The sequence below is a fragment of the Oncorhynchus gorbuscha genome, linkage group LG07 (assembly GCF_021184085.1).
Source record: "Oncorhynchus gorbuscha isolate QuinsamMale2020 ecotype Even-year linkage group LG07, OgorEven_v1.0, whole genome shotgun sequence".
In the NCBI taxonomy this organism is placed as follows: Eukaryota; Metazoa; Chordata; class Actinopteri; order Salmoniformes; family Salmonidae; genus Oncorhynchus; species Oncorhynchus gorbuscha.
In genome coordinates, this window is record NC_060179.1 from 5985209 (window position 1) to 6002516 (window position 17308).

The 17308-nt window shown below is 45.8% G+C and overlaps 1 protein-coding gene across 5 annotated transcripts in view; it reads left to right on the top strand.

Annotated features, from left to right (window-relative positions):
- The window catches only part of LOC124039454 (nuclear receptor coactivator 2-like), a 178395-nt gene that overhangs the window by 35263 nt on the left and 125824 nt on the right, over positions 1-17308 (top strand). For all 5 annotated transcript variants that reach the window (XR_006839574.1, XM_046355441.1, XM_046355440.1 and 2 more), the window contains one exon: positions 10076-10156. The gene's annotated coding sequence lies outside the window, so the exon portion shown is untranslated. The remainder of the gene's footprint in view (positions 1-10075; positions 10157-17308) is intronic.

The window sequence follows — 17308 nt, forward strand, 5'->3', positions numbered from 1 at the left end:
TATCTTGGCAAAGAGAGGTTACACAAAGAATTGAATGAAGGGGTGCCAATAATTGTGGCACACATATAAATTCAATTTTTTTTCTTTCAATGATTTTACTTTAATTAAAGGTTAGATTTTTGTGAATATTTTGAATGACAGACCAAGTAGATAAACAATAGGAAAACAATTCACAGCCCGTTCTGCTCATATTTATTTACCAGGGGTGCCGATATTAGTGGAGGGCACTGAAGACACACATCAATGATGACCGATAATAATAGGAAAAAAAACACACTTCAACTGCCATATAGTGGACCCCACACTGCCATATAGTGGACCCCACACTGCCATATAGTGGACCCCACACTGCCACATAGTGGACCCCACACTGCCATATAGTGGACCCCACACTGCCATATAGTGGACCCCACACTGCCATATAGTGGACCCCACACTGCCATATAGTGGACCCCACACTGCCATATAGTGGACCCCACACTGCCATATAGTGGACCCCACACTGCCATATAGTGAACCCCACACTGCCATATAGTGAACCCCACACTGCCATATAGTGAACCCCACACTGCCATATAGTGGACCCCACACTGCCATATAGTGGACCCCACACTGCCACATAGTGGACCCCACACTTCACTGCCACTTAGTGGACCCCACACTGCCACATAGTGGACCCCACACTTCACTGCCACTTAGTGGACCCCACACTGCCATATAGTGGACCCCACACTGCCATATAGTGGACCCCACACTTCACTGCCATATAGTGGACCCCACACTTCACTGCCATATAGTGGACCCCACACTGCCACATAGTGGACCCCACACTGCCACATAGTGGACCCCACACTGCCATATAGTGGACCCCACACTTCACTGCCATATAGTGGACCCCACACTTCACTGCCATATAGTGGACCCCACACTTCACTGCCACATAGTGGACCCATATAGTGGACCCATATAGTGGACCCCACACTGCCATATAGTGGACCCCACACTGCCATATAGTGGACCCCACACTTCACTGCCATATAGTGGACCCCACACTGCCATATAGTGGACCCCACACTTCACTGCCATATAGTGGACCCATATAGTGGACCCCACACTGCCATATAGTGGACCCATATAGTGGACCCCACACTGCCACATAGTGGACCCCACACTTCACTGCCACATAGTGGACCCCACACTTCAACTGCCATATAGTGGACCCCACACTGCCATATAGTGGACCCCACACTGCCATATAGTGGACCCATATAGTGGACCCCACACTGCCATATAGTGGACCCCACACTGCCACATAGTGGACCCCACACTGCCATATAGTGGACCCCACACTTCACTGCCACATAGTGGACCCCACACTGCCACATAGTGGACCCCACACTGCCATATAGTGGACCCCACACTGCCACATAGTGGACCCCACACTGTCATATAGTGGACCCCACACTGCCATATAGTGGACCCATATAGTGGACCCCACACTGCCATATAGTGGACCCATATAGTGGACCCCACACTGCCACATAGTGGACCCCACACTTCAACTGCCATATAGTGGACCCCACACTGCCATATAGTGGACCCCACACTGCCATATAGTGGACCCATATAGTGGACCCCACACTGCCATATAGTGGACCCCACACTGCCACATAGTGGACCCCACACTGCCATATAGTGGACCCCACACTTCACTGCCACATAGTGGACACTGCCATATAGTGGACACTGGACCCCACATAGTGGACCCCACACTGCCATATAGTGGACCCCACACTGCCACATAGTGGACCCCACACTGCCACATAGTGGACCCCACACTGCCACATAGTGGACCCCACACTGCCATATAGTGGACCCATATAGTGGACCCATATAGTGGACACCATATAGTGGACCCCACACTGCCATATAGTGGACCCACTATAGTGGACCCCACACTGCCATATAGTGGACCCCACTGCCACTTCACTGCCATATAGTGGACCCCACACTGCCATATAGTGGACCCCACACTGCCATATAGTGGACCCCCACTGCCACATAGTGGACCCCACACTGCCATATAGTGGACCCCACACTGCCATATAGTGGACCCATATAGTGGACCCCACACTGCCATATAGTGGACCCCACACTTCACTGCCATATAGTGGACCCCACACTGTCATATAGTGGACCCCACACTGTCATATAGTGGACCCCACACTGTCATATAGTGGACCCCACACTGTCATATAGTGGACCCCACACTGCCATATAGTGGACCCCACACTGCCATATAGTGGACCCCACACTGCCATATAGTGGACCCCACACTGTCATATAGTGGACCCCACACTGCCATATAGTGGACCCATATAGTGGACCCCACACTGCCATATAGTGGACCCCACACTGCCATATAGTGGACCCCACACTGCCATATAGTGGACCCCACACTTCACTGCCATATAGTGGACCCTCTACTCTTCTCTACTCTCTCTCATGCCCTTGGAGGAATTTACTGTGCCACTTCCTTTGCCTCTGTGGTATATGTCACATGCTCTGTGTCACCTGGCTGTTCTCCCATCTCATTGGTTGCTGGTGTGACAAGGTTTCCGAGGGTCAGCGGGATGGGGGGGTAGCAGAGAGCGAGAGAAGGAACAGCAGTTTCCTCTTTTTGAAATGTCTCGATAGCATTGATCAGATTTATTTAGGAGTAAGAGATCCCAAAAGGTATTGGATGCATCACAAATGGCATCCTATTCCCTATATAGTGCACTACTTTAGACCAGAGCCCTATGACACCCTATTCCCTATTTAGTGCACTACTTTAGACCAGAGCCCTATGGCACCCTATTCCCTATAGAGTGCACTACTTTAGACCAGAGCCCTATGACACCCTATTCCCTATTTAGTGCACTACTTTAGACCAGAGCCCTATGGCACCCTATTCCCTATATAGTGCACTACTTTAGACCAGGACCCTATGGCACCCTATTCCCTATATAGTGTACTACTTTAGACCAGGACCCTATGGCACCCTATTCCCTATATAGTGCACTACTTTAGACCAGAGCCCTATGACACCCTATTCCCTATATAGTGCACTACTTTAGACCAGAACCCTATGGCACCCTATTCCCTATATAGTGCACTACTTTAGACCAGAGCCCTATGGCACCCTATTCCCTATTTATTGCACTACTTTAGACCAGAGCCCCATGGCACCCTATTCCCTATATAGTGTACTACTTTAGACCAGAGCCCCATGGCACCCTATTCCCTATATAGTGTACTACTTTAGACCAGAGCCCCATGGCACCCTATTCCCTATATAGTGTACTACTTTAGACCAGAACCCTATGGCACCCTATTCCCTGTATAGTGCACTACTTTAGACCAGAGCCCGGCCTAACCCTCCTCTAACCCGGACGACGCTGAGCCAATTGTGCGCGCCCTGAGACTCCCGAGACTCCCGAGACTCCCGATTACGGCCGGTTGTGATACAGCCCGGGATCAAACCAGGGTCTGTAATGACGCCTCTTGCGCTGAGTTTCAGTGCCTTAGACCACTGTGCCACATTCTTATTTTCAATGACTGCCTAGGAACAGTGGGTTAACTGCCTCGTTCAGGGGCAGAATGACAGATTTGTACCTTGTCAGCTCGGGGGATTAATTCTTGCAACCTTACGGTTACTAGTCCAACGCTCTAACCACCTGCCTTACATTGCACTCCACGAGGAGCCTGCCTGTTACGCCAATGCAGTAGAAGCCAAGGTAAGTTGCTAGCTAGCATTAAAAAACAATCAATCAATCATAATGACTAGTTAACAACACATGGTTGATGATATTACTAGTTTATCTAGCGTGTCCTGCATTGCATATAATGGATGCGGTGCGTATCGTTGCTCCAATGTGTACCTAACCATAAACATCAATGCCTTTCTTAAAATCAATACACAGAAGTATGTATTTTTAAGCCTGCATATTTGGCTAAAATAAATCCAGGTTAGCAGGCAATATTAACCAGGTGAAATTGTATCACTTCTCTTGCGTTCATTGCACGCAGAGTCAGGGTATATGCAACAGTTTGGGCCGCCTGGCTTGTTGCGAACTAATTTGCCAGAATTGTACGTAATTTTGACATAACATTGAAGGTTGTGCTATGTAACAGGAATATTTAGACTGATGGATGCCACCCGTTAGATAAAATACGGAACGGTTCCGTATTTCACTGAAAGAATAAACATCTTGTTTTCAAGATTATAGTTTCCGGATTTGACCATATTAATAACCTAAGGCTCGTATTTCTGTGTGTTATTATGTTATAATTAAGTCTATGATTTGATAGAGCAGTCTGACTGAGCGCTGGTAGGCACCAGCAGGCTCGTTAGCATTCATTCAAACAGCACTTTCCTGCGTTTTGCTAGCAGCTCTTCGCAATGACTTCAAGCCTATCAACTCCCGAGATGAGGCTGGTGTAACCGATATGAAATGGCTAGCTAGTTGGCGGGGTGCGTGCTAATAGCATTTCAAACATCACTCGCTCTGAGACTTAGTGGTTGTCCTCCTTGCTCTGTATGGGTAACGCTGCTTCGAGGGTGGCTGTTGTCGTTGTGTTCCTGGTTCGAGCCCAGGTAGGAGCGAGGAGGGGGATGGAAGCTATACTGTTACACTGGCAATACTAAAGTCCCTATAAGAACATCCACTAGTGAAAGTTATATGAAATACAAATGGTATAGAGGGAAATAGTCACTTTTACTTTCTTCTTGAACATGTTTCATTATTTATTGATAAATTGATTTGATTTACTAAGTTAAAATAAGTGTTAATTCAGTATTGTTGTAATTGTCATTATTACAAATAAATGAATACATTTAAAAATATATATATATATTTTTTAATTTGTCGATTAACCGGTATTGGCTTTTTTTGGTCCTCCAATAATCGGTATCGGCGTTGAAAATCATAATCGGTCGACCTCTAGCGACATCTCCATTTTCTTCTTAATTGGCTGATTGCTACCAACTCACAGGAATCCTCACCCAGTTGACTACTTTAAAATGGTGGAAGCCCTCAATTGCAATGTTCATGCTAAAAACGGGTTAAAAAATATATATTTATTTCACCTTTATTTAACCAGGTAGGCTAGTTGAGAACAAGTTCTCATTTCCAACTGCAACCTGGCCAAGATAAAGCAGTGTGACACAAACAACACAGAGTTATGGAATAAACAATACTAAAGTCCCTATAAGAACATCCAATAGTGAAAGGTATATGAAATACAAATGGTATAGAGGGAAATAGTCCTATAATTCCTATAATAACTACAACCTAAAACTTCTTACCTGGGAATATTGAAGACTCATGTTAAAAGGAACCACCAACTTTCATATGTTCTCATGTTCTGAGCAAGGAACTTAAACGTTAGCTACATGGCACATATTACACTTTTACTTTCTTCTCCAACACTTTGTTTTTGCATTATTTAAACCAAATTGAACATATTTCATTATTTATTTGAGGCTAAATATATATATTTTTTATATATTATATTAAGTTAAAATAAGTGTTCATTCAGTATTGTTGTAATTGTCATTATTACGACAACAAAAAATAGTCTGATTTAATCGGTATCGGCTTTTTTGGTCCTCCAATAATCAGTATCGGTGTTGGTGTTGAAAAATACTAATCGGTCGACCTCTGGAATAGGGTGCCTCTGGGACTCCTCTCCCCTCCAGCTTCTCATCCACTTGGCTGGTGGTAGCAGTTAACACAGACCACAAAGCAAATCAGGGGGAGAAAAATAGGTTTATTCAAAGAGAACAAATCATAGTTCATATGGCTCCCTAGTGGCACAGTGGTCTAAGGCATTGCAGCTCAGTGCAAGAGGCGTCACTACAGTCCCTGGTTTCGATTCCAGGCTGTATCACAACAGGCCGTGATTGGGAGTCCCATAAGGCGGCACACAATTGGCACAGAGTCCTCCGGGTTTGGGTTTGCCAGATTAGGCTGTCATTGTAAATAAGAATTTGTTCTTAACTGACTTGCCTAGTTAAATAAAGGTTAAATATTATTTTGTTTTTCTGCTGGGAAGTAGATGGTCATTCTTCCCTGTCCTCAGTGATTCTCTCCACAGAACAAAGAGAACAGGATGTAATTTGTAACCCAACCCTAGCCTGTAGTTGACCAATTAGAATTCCTTGCAATAAAATTGGGCCAATGGCCAAATGCCAAGTATCCCGTTTCAGGCTCAACGTATAGACAATTCTGACCAATGAGAACTTGCTAGATGTAGCTATGAGTCTCGGACTGAAATTCCTCCCGTGTCTCTGACCCATTTTAATCAGTAATCCCCCATTACAGAATAACAACTATTTCCATTGATCGTTAATCCCCTCTTGACCTTTAGTCCTCTTGACCTTTAGTCCTCTTGACCTTTAGTCCTCTTGACCTTTAGTCCTCTTGACCTTTAGTCCTCTTGACCTTTTAGTCCTCTGCGTTGTGTATTTATCTTAACATGTTCTTACACTGGGATAAAGAAGTGTGTTTAACACCTGATGTAATCTCAACCACCGACACACACGCACCACACACACCACACACACACACACACACAGGGCTGCCAGGACTGACTGAGCCTAAACATTAGACCCTACACTAACAGGGGCTTGGACTTTGACTGTTGTAGTCGAATCAGATGTCATTGCAGTCAACTTTGGAAATAGATTGAATCAGTTTATGATAAACAGATTCATTATATGATCAAACTGATTTAATCTATTTATCACAAACTGATTCATTATATTTGTCACAAACTGATTAAATATAACGAATCAGTTTGTGATAAATAGAAATGGATGGATTCAGTTTGTGATAAACTGATTCAATCTATTGTTATTTATGTGATAAAAATGGCCCCGTTGTCAATGAGTGGTTGTTTAATAAATGTACCTACTTGGAACAGGCTAGTTAAGGGCTTCAGATATGACAGTCAATGGGGGCTCAGTGTTCTGCTGAGGGTTTAATGGCTTTTAACTGTCCCTTAGTGTTCTGCTGAGGGTTTAATGGCTTTTAACTGTCCCCTTAGTGTTCTGCTGAGGGTTTAATGGCTTTTAACTGTCCCTTAGTGTTCTGCTGAGGGTTTAATGGCATTTAACCGTCCCTTAGTGTTCTGCTGAGGGTTTAATGGCTTTTAACTGTCCCCTTAGTGTTCTGCTGAGGGTTTAATGGCATTTAACTGTCCCCTTAGTGTTCTGCTGAGGGTTTAATGGCTTTTAACTGTCCCCTTAGTGTTCTGCTGAGGGTTTAATGGCTTTTAACTGTCCCCTTAGTGTTCTGCTGATGGTTTAATGGCTTTTAACTGTCCCTTAGCAGAACACTGAGGGTTTAATGGCATTTAACTGTCCCCTTAGTGTTCTGCTGAGGGTTTAATGGCTTTTAACTGTCCCTTAATGTTCTGCTGAGGGTTTAATGGCTTTTAACTGTCCCCTTAGTGTTCTGCTGAGGGTTTAATGGCATTTAACTGTCCCCTTAGTGTTCTGCTGAGGGTTTAATGGCTTTTAACTGTCCCCTTAGTGTTCTGCTGAGGGTTTAATGGCTTTTAACTGTCCCCTTAGTGTTCTGCTGAGGGTTTAATGGAACACTGAGGGTTTAATGGCTTTGGCATTAGCAGAACACTGAGGGTTTAATGGCATTTAACTGTCCCTTAGCAGAACACTGAGGGTTTAATGGCATTTAACCGTCCCTTAATGTTCTGCTGAGGGTTTAATGGAATGTAACTGTCCCTTAGTGTTCTGCTGAGGGTGTAATGGAATGTAACTGTCCCTTAGTGTTCTGCTGAGGGTTTAATGGAATGTAACTGTCCCTTAGTGTTCTGCTGAGGGTTTAATGGCATTTAACTGTCCCCTTAGTGTTCTGCTGAGGGTTTAATGGAATGTAACTGTCCCTTAGTGTTCTGCTGAGGGTGTAATGGAATGTAACTGTCCCTTAGTGTTCTGCTGAGGGTTTAATGGAATGTAACTGTCCCTTAGTGTTCTGCTGAGGGTGTAATGTAATGTAACTGTCCCCTTAGTGTTCTGCTGAGGGTTTAATGGCATTTAACTGTCCCTCAGTGTTCTGCTGAGGGTTTAATGGCATTTAACTGTCCCTCAGTGTTCTCTATCAACCTAATAAACCTGTATTTCAAGTCAATCCTCCCATGATGTGAAACCGTGACTGAGTGTTTCTTGCCAGGGGAGATGGATGATTCATTCAGTTAGGGCTGTGTGATTGGTTGAAGTAGTCTACAGTTTGATAGGGGAGATGGATGATTCATTCAGTTAGGGCTGTGTGATTGGTTGAAGTAGTCTACAGTTTGATAGGGGAGATGGATGATTCATTCAGTTAGGGCTGTGTGATTGGTTGAAGTAGTCTACAGTTTGATAGGGAGATGGATGATTCATTCAGTTAGGGCTGTGTGATTGGTTGAAGTAGTCTACAGTTTGATAGGGAGATGGATGATTCATTCAGTTAGGGCTGTGTGATTGGTTGAAGTAGTCTACAGTTTGATAGGGAGATGGATGATTCATTCAGTTAGGGCTGTGTGATTGGTTGAAGTAGTCTACAGTTTGATAGGGGAGATGGATGATTCATTCAGTTAGGGCTGTGTGATTGGTTGAAGTAGTCTACAGTTTGATAGGGGAGATGGATGATTCATTCAGTTAGGGCTGTGTGATTGGTTGAAGTAGTCTACAGTTTGATAGGGGAGATGGATGATTCATTCAGTTAGGGCTGTGTGATTGGTTGAAGTAGTCTACAGTTTGATAGGGGAGATGGATGATTCATTCAGTTAGGGCTGTGTGATTGGTTGAAGTAGTCTACAGTTTGATAGGGGAGAGATTCATTCAGTTAGGGCTGTGTGATTGGTTGAAGTAGTTACAGTTTGATAGGGAGATGGATGATTCATTCAGTTAGGGCTGTGTGATTGGTTGAAGTAGTCTACAGTTTGATAGGGAGATGGATGATTCTGTGTGATTGGTTGAAGTATCTACAGTTTTATGGGATTCATTCTGTGTGATTGGTTGAAGTAGTCTACAGTTTGATAGGGAGATGGATGATTCATTCAGTTAGGGCTGTGTGATTGGTTGAAGTAGTCTCTCATTCAGTTAGATTTTGATACAGTTTGATAGGGAGATGGATGATTCATTCAGTTAGGGCTGTGTGATTGGTTGAAGTAGTCTACAGTTTGATAGGGAGATGGATGATTCATTCAGTTAGGGCTGTGTGATTGGTTGAAGTAGTCTACAGTTTGATAGGGAGATGGATGATTCATTCAGTTAGGGCTGTGTGATTGGTTGAAGTAGTCTACAGTTTGATAGGGGAGATGGATGATTCATTCAAGTTAGGGCTGTGTGATTGGTTGAAGTAGTCTACAGTTTGATAAGATGGATGATTCATTCAGTTAGGGCTGTGTGATTGGTTGAAGTAGTCTACAGTTTGATAGGGAGATGGATGATTCATTCAGTTAGGGCTGTGTGATTGGTTGAAGTAGTCTACAGTTTGATAGGGGAGATGGATGATTCATTCAGTTAGGGCTGTGTGATTGGTTGAAGTAGTCTACAGTTTGATAGGGGAGATGGATGATTCATTCAGTTAGGGCTGTGTGATTGGTTGAAGTAGTCTACAGTTTGATAGGGGAGATGGATGATTCATTCAGTTAGGGCTGTGTGATTGGTTGAAGTAGTCTACAGTTTGATGGTTAATGGCTTTCTGACAGTCACCAAATTATCCTTGGTGTCGAAAGCTGTGTGTGTAATCAGCTGTTCTTTCCCTTTTGTCAAATCAAATCTTTAGAGTTTCTCAATTAACCTAATTTACCAGTGTTAACACAAGTCAAGAAGTGTGTGTGTGTGTGTGTGTGTGTGTGTGTGTGTGTGTGTGTGTGTGTGTGTGTGTGTGTGTGTGTGTGTGTGTGTGTGTGTGTGTGTGTGTGTGTGTGTGTGTGTGTGTGTGTGTGTGTGTGTGTGTGTGTGTGTGTGTGTGTGTGTGTGTAACCCCGATTTTAACAGTGTGTCTTCCTGTCTGGTCACTAGGTAGAAGAGGTGGATGAAGGGTTGCCCTCCCAGCAGCCATGATGCCCTGAAGAGCTGACTGGAGTCTGTACCAGAACCTAGGTACTGTGACACACACGCACACACTGTGACGCGCGCTCACACACACCGAAAAACGCTTACACACACACACACACACACACACACACCCCCACACCGAGACGCGCACACACACACATTCCCTTGAAAAAATCCTGAGATGCACAGTGTCCTATTTTACTTGTGTGTTTACTGGCAGTCTTAACCTTGCTCAAAATTACTTATCGTTAACTGCTCTGTCACACACACTTCTCTTTCAGTCGAGTCGGTTCGACATCTCACTATGGGACACGCCCTCTTGAGGGTCATTGGTCGAAGCCTTACTCAATCATGCATAACAGGCAAATCAGAGCTTTATGGAGGTAATCACCCCTCCCCCATGCGTGTCTATATATCACCCTGCTCTGCTCTACTTTCCTCTTCATGAGTCTATTTGGTTATTAGCCCCGTTAAGCAGCTTTCTTCAGAAAACTAGCCCTCAACTTCCCCGTTCCTGTCGGTGTGGTTTTACCGCCCTGCCACGGAGCATTGAGTGTCGTATTTTCTATTTTCAGGAATTTTGCTAACTTCAGCTTCACTTTACAGAGTGAAGTTAGCTTGTTAGCCACGCTATTTGTTGTCAGGTAGCTACAGTACGTACACCTCTTGCCTACACACATTTGCCATTGTTAGCTAGCTAGCTCCACTGCTTTAGCATCCCGCTAATATCTGATTCCACACACATTTGAGCTACTTCTACCCGGGGTCTCTAGCTCTCCGTTGGTTCCCACCGTTCGGGGTTAGCTAGCTGAACTTTTGAGTGTCTTGGCTAGTTAAGTGGGTTAATGGCATAAATAAACACCCATTCGGTTTTGTTCGACTAGCACGCGCTGTTCATTTTTCAGTGTGTTACGCCACCAGTTGATGCACCATCCCTTTTTACATTGTTAAAAGGTAACTCAGCAGTTCATTCTACGTCAAGTTAGTTGGTTTACACACCCGAGGCATAACACTTGGTATCTCACGCTACGGCTCGTCGAGCTGGCTACCATCACGCAGGTGAAGATAGCCAGCTTAATTAGCTAGCATCACCGTATAAAGATGGCATTTATTTCCCACCACCCTGGTAAACGAAGCTTTCTGTTTCTACTGACTTGGCTTCAGCTCACGTCACCCTGTGTCTCTCTCGACGTCGCGTCGTCGTCGTCGTAGCAGCGTGGGCAGGCTTAAGCGTCTTGGCATAAATTGGTGACTGACTGGTTGATCTTCGCCGGACACTCGGGCTCAAGCAGCGGAGCACACAGCCCAGCTGTTGTCGCACCTGCTCTCTCTAGGCTTCAGGATAAATCACCTGTTCTCTCTAGGCTTCAGGATAAATCACCTGCTCGCTCTAGGCTTCAGGATAAATCACCTGCTCTCTCTAGGCTTCAGGATAAATCACCTGCTCTCTCTAGGCTTCAGGATAAATCACCTGCTCACTCTAGGCTTCAGGATAAATCACCTGCTCTCTCTAGGCTTCAGGATAAATCACCTGCTCTCTCTAGGCTTCAGGATAAATCACCTGCTCACTCTAGGCTTCAGGATAAATCACCTGCTCACTCTAGGCTTCAGGATAAATCACCTGCTCTCTCTAGGCTTCAGGATAAAACACCTGCTCGCTCTAGGCTTCAGGATAAATCACCTGCTCTCTCTAGGGTTCAGGATAAAACACCTGCTCGCTCTAGGCTTCAGGAGAAATCAGGCCAAAAGCAACATCAGTCACGTACTGGTTGTGTCCGTGGCTTCTTGGGCTCATGGTCTCCATGATTGTAGTAGTTCTGCTTGGTCTCCTCATCATGAGAGACTTCCAGCGTTAGGTGACCTCACTCCACTTGGACCCATCTCTCTACTGGCACAGGAGCTCACCTCTCAATTATTATTATTATTATTGTTCTTTCAAATGTAACTTTTATTTAACTAGGCAAGTCATTTAAGGACAAATTCTTATTTACAATGACCTCCTACACCGTCCAATCCCGGACGACGCTGAGCCAATTGTGCGCTGCCCTATAGGACTGCCAATCACGGCCGGTTGTGATACAGCCTGGAATCTAACCAGGGTCTGTAGTGACGCCTCTAGCACTGAGATGCAGTTCCTTAGACCACTGCACCACTCGGGAGCCACTTCTCTCTGCAAAGTGTCTATCGGCACTTCCACGTCCCCTCCCTGGTGCACACAGTCCCCTCCCTGGTGCACACAGTCCCCTCCCTGGTGCACACAGTCCCCTCCCTGGTGCACACAGTCCCCTCCCTGGTGCACACAGTCCCCTCCCTGGTGCACACAGTCCCCTCCCTGGTGCACACAGTCCCCTCCCTGGTGCACACAGTCCCCTCCCTGGTGCACACAGTCCCCTCCCTGGTGCACACAGTCCTTGGTGCTGGAGATTTTATGTTTTTATTTATTATGGATTAGTTCCTGTCAAGGCAGCAGCTACTCTTCCTGGGGTTTATTATGGATCCCCATTAGTTCCTGCCAAGTCAGCAGCTACTCTTCACAGGGTTTATTATGGATCCCCATCAGTTCCTGCAAGGCAGCAGCTTTTCCTGGGGTTTATTATTATGGATTAGTTCATGTCAAGGCAGCAGCTACTCTTCCTGGGGTTTATTGTGGATCCCCATTAGTTCCTGTCAAGGCAGAAGCTACTCTTCCTGGGATTTATTATGGATGTGGATCCTTCCTGGGGTTTATTGTGGATTAGTTCCTGCCAAGGCAGCAGCTACTCTTCCTGGGGTTCATTATGGATCCCCATTAGTTCCTGTCAAGGCAGCAGCTACTCTTCCTGGGGTTCATTGTGGATCCCCATTAGTTCCTGCCAAGGCAGCAGCTACTCTTCCTGGGGTTTATTGTGGATCCCCATTAGTTCCTGTCAAGGCAGCAGGTACTATTCTTGGGGTCCAGCAAAATGAAGGCAGTTTATACAATTTTAAAAACATTACAATACATTGACAGATTTCACAATACGCTGTGTGCCCTCAGGCCCCTACTCCACCACTACCACATCGAATAAAAATTAGATTTGTCACATACACATGGTTAGCAGATGTTAATGCGAGTGTAGCGAACTACTACTAAATTCATGTGTAGCTATAGTAAGTATGAGTAGGATGGATGAGTTATATTACTATGTACCACAGCAGGCTTCTCAGGAAACTGGCTATTGGCAATCAGGGCGTTTTGTAAGTGTCCCACGGTGCGATGTCGAACCGAATTGCTCTACAGACAATTCCTTCAATCTCATGGCTTGGTTTTTTGCTCTGACATGCACTGTCAACTGTGGGACCTTATATAGACAGGTGTGTCTTTCCAAATCATGTCCAATCAATTGAATTTACCACAGTTGGCTGTTAAATGGATACAGGGTTGAGTTTATTTTATTTTTTACAGGGACAGTGCACATTAATCAACGTTTCAGTCAAAGTGCCGGTTTTAGCCAGCCGGCTAATTTTCAACCACAGTCCCTGGGCAGGTTATTAAAATCAATTACAATATAGACAATCATTGAGCAGTGAGCACACGCAGAGCAACATAGGACAAGCAAGACGTAGCATACAGGCCCAGGTGTGTCTGCATGGAGAGAGTCTCCTCAGTGGCTGGGGGAAGAGGTGTATTTATCCTGGGACACACCCAGAGCAACATAGAACAAGCAAGACGTAGCATGCAGACAGAGCAACATAGAACAAGCAAGACGTAGCATACAGACAGAGCAACATGGAACAAGCAAGACGTAGCATACAGACAGAGCAACATAGAACAAGCAAGACGTAGCATACAGACAGAGCAACATAGAACAAGCAAGACGTAGCATACAGACAGAGCAACATAGAACAAGCAAGACGTAGCATACAGACAGAGCAACATAGAACAAGCAAGACGTAGCATACAGACAGAGCAACATAGAACAAGCAAGACGTAGCATACAGACAGAGCAACATAGAACAAGCAAGACGTAGCATACAGACAGAGCAACATAGAACAAGCAAGACGTAGCATACAGACAGAGCAACATAGAACAAGCAAGACGTAGCATACAGACAGAGCAACATAGAACAAGCAAGACGTAGCATACAGACAGAGCAACATAGAACAAGCAAGACGTAGCATACAGACAGAGCAACATAGAACAAGCAAGACGTAGCATACAGACAGAGCAACATAGAACAAGCAAGACGTAGCATACAGACAGAGCAACATAGAACAAGCAAGACGTAGCATACAGACAGAGCAACATAGAACAAGCAAGACGTAGCATACAGACAGAGCAACATAGAACAAGCAAGACGTAGCATGCAGACAGAGCAACATAGAACAAGCAAGACGTAGCATACAGACAGAGCAACATAGGACAAAAAGCAGCAAGACAAAATTCATAAAAGCAACAAAGTGTTTCCACACCTCACAAGCTGCAGCAACACACAGCTAGGGATTATGTTCACAAATCTGATTGACCTTTAGCCATGTAGTCATACATTTTGTGAAAGTGTGATAGGGGGTGCAGTTATGTGTGTCTGATGGGTGATGGGTGCACCCGAGCTCAATTTCGAGTCTCATTTCAAAGGGTCTGAATACTTATTTCAATTTCAAAAAACCTGCTTCCGCTTTGTCATGTTGGGGCATTGTGTGTAGATTGATGAGGACGTAACGTAAAACAAAAGGAATACAAAGTCACGGGGACTGCTTTCCGAAGGCAGTGTATAGTATAGGGTGCCATTAGGCATCCAGGGTTAAAGGCTAATTCTGCTCATTTTCATTCTCATATTCATTATCTCCAGCACCATACCAATGTCTCCATACGTAAAAACGAGAGAGAGAGAGAGAGAGAGAGAGAGAGAGAGAGAGAGAGGCCCTGCTAACCCTCGTGACGGGTCTCTCTCTCTGTTTGGGGGAAAATAAATTACCCATGATGCAATTCCCCCCACGGCCTAACAGAGAATACCTCCCTCCCTCTTTACTGACTCTCCATATGGAGCAGAAGAAGCCATTCGGGGTCATTGCGACGCGGCTGCAACATTTAAAAAAAATATAATAATTATTCTACAGTGTAGGGGGACACGTCCCAAATGGGACCACATTTTAGGGCCCTACGTTTGACCAGGGCCCACAGGGCTGAAGCCAATGTTTCTCGGCTCTTGTTACAGTAGACGAAGATTTCAAATCAATGCGTCCCCCCCTTCTTACTCTCTAACTAGTGTTTTTGATATTCCATGTAGACGAATGCACAGTCATGGACCGTGCAGGCCAGTGGATCCCCATAACCACTGGGTGTGTCTCTGTAGACCGACGCCCACTAACTCACATGATTATAGGCATGCTACGCTGGCACATGCCCCCTTGGCAGACTCGAGACAAAGCCATAGTCTACCAAAGGCACCCTATTTCCGATGGGAGCTAGTCTAAAGTAGTGCACTATATAGGGAATAGAGTACCAAGGCCCTGGTCTAAAGTAGTGCACTATATAGGGAATAGAGTACCAAGGCCCTGGTCTAAAGTAGTGCACTATATAGGGAATAGAGTACCAAGGCCCTGGTCTAAAGTAGTGCACTATATAGGGAATAGAGTACCAAGGCCCTGGTCTAAAGTAGTGCACTATATAGGGAATAGAGTACCAAGGCCCTGGTCTAAAGTAGTGCACTATATAGGGAATAGAGTACCAAAGCCCTGGTCTAAAGTAGTGCACTATATAGGGAATAGAGTACCAAGGCCCTGGTCTAAAGTAGTGCACTATATAGGGAATAGGGTGCCATTTTGGACTGTCTGGCAGTGAGAGGCGGTTTTGTGTGTTGTAATGTGTCTGAAACGGGTGATTCAGTGTTTTGAAGACCCCTCACACACACTGTCACGAACCGGCTCGAAGCCCGTAAACAAAAAAAGGGAGACAACGAGGAGATATAAGGACTAACAAAAATATATTTATTAACTGAGGTAACCTATGTACAATTAACTATGGTGTGTGTGTGTGTAGTCACTAATCAGTAGTGTAAGTGTGTGGTTGCATGTATAGACGTGATGGTGAGGAATGTTAAAAGATGCCAAAGCAAACAAACCAGCCACAAAAAATGCCACGACCAAAATCCAACAGTGCGTCTGCATGGAGAGAGTCTCCCCAATGGCTGGGGGAAGAGGTTTATTTATCCTGGGACACACCCAGGCCCAGGTGTGTCTGCATGGAGAGAGTCTCCCCAATGGCTGGGGGAAGAGGTGTATTTATCCTGGGACACACCCAGGCCCAGGTGTGTCTGCATGGAGAGAGTCTCCTCCGTGGCTGGGGGAAGAGGTGTATTTATCCTGGGACACACCCAGGCCCAGGTGTGTCTGCATGGAGAGAGTCTCCTCAGTGGCTGGGGGAAGAGGTGTATTTATCCTGGGACACACCCAGGCCCAGGTGTGTCTGCATGGAGAGAGTCTCCTCAGTGACTGGGGGAAGAGGTGTATTTATCCTGGGACACACCCAGGCCCAGGTGTGTCTGCATGGAGAGAGTCTCCTCAGTGACTGGGGGAAGAGGTGTATTTATCCTGGGACACACCCAGGCCCAGGTGTGTCTGCATGGAGAGAGTCTCCTCAGTGGCTGGGGGAAGAGGTGTATTTATCCTGGGACACACCCAGTCCCAGGTGTGTCTGCATGGAGAGAGTCTCCTCAGTGGCTGGGGGAAGAGGTGTATTTATCCTGGGACACACCCAGGCCCAGGTATGTCTGCATGGAGAGAGTCTCCTCAGTGGCTGGGGGAAGAGGTGTATTTATCCTGGGACACACCCAGGCCCAGGTGTGTCTGCATGGAGAGAGTCTCCTCAGTGACTGGGGGAAGAGGTGTATTTATCCTGGGACACACCCAGGCCCAGGTGTGTCTGCATGGAGAGAGTCTCCTCAGTGGCTGGGGGAAGAGGTGTATTTATCCTGGGACACACCCAGGCCCAGGTGTGTCTGCATGGAGAGAGTCTCCTCAGTGGCTGGGGGAAGAGGTGTATTTATCCTGGGACACACCCAGGCCCAGGTGTGTCTGCATGGAGAGAGTCTCCTCAGTGGCTGGGTGAAGAGGTGTATTTATCCTGGGACACACCCAGACCCAGGTGTGTCTGCATGGAGAGAGTCTCCTCAGTGGCTGGGGGAAGAGGTGTATTTATCCTGGGACACGCCCAGGTGTGTCTGCATGGAGAGAGTCTC